The sequence below is a fragment of the Cibotium barometz genome, chromosome 11, assembly GCF_041138505.1.
Source record: "Cibotium barometz isolate CiBa-2024 chromosome 11, ASM4113850v1, whole genome shotgun sequence".
Taxonomy (NCBI): Eukaryota; Viridiplantae; Streptophyta; class Polypodiopsida; order Cyatheales; family Cibotiaceae; genus Cibotium; species Cibotium barometz.
The window spans coordinates 41,357,979-41,363,576 of record NC_141056.1 but is presented as its reverse complement, the minus strand read 5'-3'; positions in this window follow the sequence as shown (position 1 = coordinate 41,363,576).

Here is a 5,598-nt window from a genome sequence, read left to right as displayed (position 1 = left end):
GCATAGTTTCAAAGAATTTATTGATTTAGAGTTCACAAAACTATGTGTGCTCCGCGAATCAACAAGTATATGAATGGATCTACCCCCAGTCTTCCCCACAAGCCTCAAAGTGCTGGAACCTTTGCATCCCGCTTTAGCTTCTTGTGAAATGGCACAAAGCATGGTTGTCTTTTTTTTTTTTGTTTCAACTTGTACCCAATCCTCTCCACCTGGATCAAAAGGAAACTCTTGAGAAGGGTCAAGAGTAGGCTCTTCTATCACCTCATTTGCACAATCTTGAAATTCAGCCTCCTCCACATAATCTAATGGTGCCTCTTTATCTTCAACCACCTCAAAAATCATGTTAGCTCTCACCTCCTTTACCTTGCAAACCTTTTTATGCTCAGGACTCCATTTCTCATTGCAAAGGAAACAAAGCCCTTTCTTCCTCTTCTCCTACATCTCTGCTTGTGATAATTGCTTAATCACTTTGCCTTTAAGGGAAGAAGATTTGGCATCACTCTTGATAGGAGGTTTGGCCATAGAACCACTCCATTTCACATTCCTTGGCTGTCCATACACACTAGGATATCGTTGTATGGGAGTAGAAGTTTGAGTGAAGTTTGCATGAGGTACATAAGGTGTTGAAAAGGTAGAAGTTGGCCATTTTACTGCATTTGGGCTGAAAGTAGATAGCTTAATTAATCATGCATTCCATCTATTTGCAACACTCCCCTTATACTTAGATTCAAAGACCTCCGCATAATACATGGCATCTTGCAAAGTTTGAGGTCTTTGAGCCTTCACATCAGCTCCAAGTGAGGATTGCAATCCATATATGTACTTCACCATTTTGTTATACTCATTCATTCCTCCAACAAACATGGAAAGCTTCCTAAATTGGTTGCTATATTCCTTGACGGAACTTCCCTTTTTCTCCAAGTCTTACCATTGTCCCACCAATTGAGCCCGTTCCAATGGAGCTGTGAAGTTTTGAACCATGGCATTTATGAATGCCTCCCAAGTGTCAAAATGCAAACCCTCATGTTGAGTAAACTGCCACCATGAATGGGCATAGTCTTCCAAATGCAACACGACAAATTGTACTTTGTCTTCTTCCTCACATGGGGATACAATGTAAAGTACATCTCCATCTTGCTAGTCCATTCCTCCAATTCCTTGGTGGTTGTGTTCACCCCTTTGAACTTGGGAAGTGTAAGCTTGTCTTCTTCCTCACATGGGGATACAATGTAAAGTACATCTCCATCTTGCTAGTCCATTCCTCCAATTCCTTGGTGGTTGTGTTCACCCCTTTGAACTTGGGAAGTGTAAGCTTGTCTTTCACATCTTTGGCTCTTGGTAATTCCAATGTAGAACGACCATGGGTATTGTGCGGTATATCCCATCTCCCACTAACATTGTAAACACCTCTTGAAGAGCCTTACATGGGATCCAAAAATATGGGCTACTTTCCAAACCAAGAACCCAGAACATGGCCACTTTGATGGTCTCTTGAAGGCATATTTGACTTTCCTTGCATACCACCAAGATTCCCATGTGAATTTGGTGCATGATCAAACCTGTCCACACCCCTTTGTACACCTAAAATACGGTCTTCAAGAGTTGCAAACCTTTCATCCAACTTGTCCACCATTTGATGCATTAACTTGGCATTCTCATTACTTTGCCACACAATCTCACTACTAATGTAGAGCACCTCTTTTTGAGCATCCTTGATTGCATCGGTTGATAAAAACAGAAGCAGGAGAGAACACACACAAGAGAAGCAAACCCTAATCCATATCCATCAATCATAAAGAAGGAGAGAAGCCATAGTCACCATCTCTCTCACACACACAAAGGAGAGAAGCCATAGTCACCATCTCTCTCACACACACAAAGGAGAACACATAGTGTTATGTCCACACTACAAAGTAAACCTAATGTAATGTCCACACCACACATGACCAGCTGGACGCGGTCATAAACACACCACACGATATCTATCTACCATACTATCACTCTGTCACGCACCCATGTGCTATCCTCCAGCTGTATACGAGCTTGATATTTCAACACTCCCCCTCAAGCTCGACATGTCCATCTCTAGGACTCCCAATCTAGTCCGGAAATACTCGAACTTATCCTTACCAAGTGCTTTGGTAAAGATATCTGCAACCTGCTCATCTGTCCGCACATATGTCAAATCAACATGCCCATCTAGCACTTTCTCTCTGATGAAGTGATAGTGGACCTCAATATGTTTGGTCCTGGCATGATAAACTGGGTTGCTAGCAAGCTGAATACTACTCATGTTGTCACAATGAATGACAACTCTCATATCACTCTGTAACCTGACATCATCTAGCAACTTCTTCAACCACATAGCCTCACATGCAGCTATGGATGCTCCACGATACTCAGCCTCTGTGGTAGATAAAGCAACTGTAGGTTGCTTTTTACTGCTCCAACTCACAGTTCCACTACCAAGGCTGAAAACATAGCCACTGGTAGACCTCTTGTCATATGCACTACCGGCCCAATCTGCATCTGTATATCCATAGACATGCATGTCTTTTCCTGCCTCATAGAAAAGACCATAATGCACGGTAGTTTTGACGTATCTCAGAATACGTCTCACAGCATCCAAGTGAGGTTTACGAGGACTCTGCATAAACTAACTCACCAAACCAACTGCATAACTGAGATCTGGCCTCGTAATGGTCATGTAGATAAGGCTACCAACCATTTTCCTGTACATGGTGATATCATCAAGCTCATCACCCAAATCAGCCCTAAGCTTCATGTTTTGCTCTAATGGTGTCAACATTGGTTTGCATGCTGTCATACCATACTTTGCCAGCATGTCAAGTGCATATTGCCTTTGCACCAGCCATATACCCTTGCTTGTTCTAATCACCTCAATGCCAAGAAAGAACCTTAAATCACCAAGGTCTTTCATATCAAACTCTTTGCATAAAGAGGCCTTAACCTCATCAATGCCTTTCCCACAATCACCTGTGATAATCAAATCATCAACATAAATGACTATCATCACGATACCATCATGTGTCTTCTTCACATAAAGTGAAGAGTCTGCATTTCCAACCACAAATCCAATACTGACAAGATATCTGCTGATCTTGTCACTCCAAGCACGAGGTGCTTGCTTCAAACCATAGATTGCTTTCTTTAACCTGCAAACAAAAGTCAGATATTTTGGATGTACATATCCTTCTGGCTGTTCCATGTACACCTCTTCTTGTAGTTCACCATTCAAGAAAGCATTTTTTACATCCATTTGATGTAAAGCCCAACCTTTTTGTGCTGCTAGTGCAATGATAGACCTCACTGTAGCCATCTTAGCCACTGGGCTGAAAGTTTCATCATAATCAAGACCATAAGTTTGTGCATATCCTTTAGCGACCAGCCTTGCCTTATGTCTCTCTAGGCTGCCATCTGACTTGCATTTTACCTTATACACCCATTTGCAACCAATTGCATTCTTTCCTTGAGGTAACTTAGCCAATTCCCATGTATCTTTTTTGTCCAAAGCATCCATCTCTTCATCCATGGCTTTCTCCCATACATGCTCTCCAATAGCCTCTGTATAGCATGTAGGTTCCACATGCTTTACCATAGATGTCATGTATGCATAGTGCATAGCAAAATCTCTATATATCAATCTTTCAACTGGATATCTGACTCTCTGGGATCTCCGCAATGCATGCGGGTCACTCTGTATACCTGTAACTCTAGCATGTGGTGGTACATATCTGTCCTGCCTAGCACCAGGTGTGCGTAAAACAGAACTCTCAGAACTAGATGACTCATAACCTGTGATTCCAATGCCTTCGACTTTCTTCTTACCTTTATCCATAGCAGTACTGCCAGTGCTCACACTCTCATGCCTCAAACGTCCTGACCATGGACGTACACTGCTACTCTCAGCTTCTGCTGGCCCAAACATAGTAGTAGAACTAGAACTTGCTTGTGATGGCAAGTTCATAGGCACATTAGCCTCAAGTGAGTCAATGACTCCCTCATCTTTTGCTTTGTACCAACTAGCAAGCTCATCAAACACCACATCTCGTGAGATGACTACTTGTCTAGTTTGAGGGTTATAACATTTGTAGGCCTTTCGATCCTGTGCATATCCAACAAATACACATTTCTCTGCCTTAGGATCCAACTTCCGTCTTCTTTCATCAGGCACATGAACATAAGCTACGCATCCAAAGACTTTGAGATGTCCAATGTCTGGCCTGTAACCTCTAAGCCACATCTCTGGCGTGCTTCCATGAATGGCTGCTGTAGGTGTTTTGTTCAGGATATACACTGCAGTAGCACATGCTTCTGCCCAATAGTAATCTGGCATGCTCTTTTCATTGAGCATTGCCCTTACCACTTCACATATGACTCGATTCTTTCTCTCAGCCACACCATTCTGCTGAGGTGTATACCTGCATGTCAACTGTCTTCTTATCCCATGCTTCCTCAAGAAATGCGCAAAAGCTTTTGAGGTGTATTCACCACCTCCATCTGTTCTCAAACATTTAATCCAACAGCCATATTGCTTTTCTACAAGAGCTTTGAAATCCATGAACTTTTCCAGCACTTCACTCTTCTCTCTCAGAAAGTATATCCATGTCATCCTGCTGAAGTCATCTATAAATGTCACATAGTATAGACTTCCTTTGATAGATGGATTTTGTGCAGGGCCCCATACATCACTGTGTACTATCTCAAGTGGCCTGTTACTCATATTTCCTTCTCTAGGAAACCTCAACCTTGCCTGCTTTCCAAACTGACAGGCTTCACAAACATGCATATGTCCATCATATTTGAATCTAGGCAATCCACTGACAATGCCTCTTGTTTGCATGTTCTTTAATCTCTATATATTGACATGTCCAATCCTCTTGTGCCACATGTCAATGTCCTGCACAATCCCATTGCTCTTTGAAAACATGGCTGAGCTCAATTCTGGTATGCCTGCATCCAATTTGAACAACCTTCCTTCCTTCTTGCCCTTGGCAATCAATCTACAGCCATGCTTAAAGTCTTCCACAAAACAGCCATTCTCATTGAATCTTACTTGTAGTCCCTACTCAACCATTTGGCCTACTGATGCCAAATTCTTTGTGATGGATGGTACATATAACACTTTTGACATATTATTCACATTTCCATCATGCATCCTCAAAGGCACACTGCCAACATGTGTTATAAGATGCTGAGTATCATCTCCTGTGACCACATAACCATTTGTATCCAATGGTTGCATCTTCTCAAACCACTCACCATGACATGTCATGTGGTTTGAGGCACCTGAATCCATATACCATGACTCATCTCCAGCATTCTGAGAATCCATTGTCCCCATAATGTGCTTCATCGCAAAAAGATGATTTGAACTCCCATCATTGTTACTAGTAGATGCATAATTTCCATGTTGTGGTCTTCCATTCCTCACATCATTCTGCTTTTTGTAACAATCTTTTGCCATATGTCCAAGTTTGCCACAATAGTGACATTCAATTCCATTCAAATTTTGTTGAGGACCTTGCCATCGTCCTATACCACGAGCACCTGTTCCAAATCTCCCCCTATGGGATT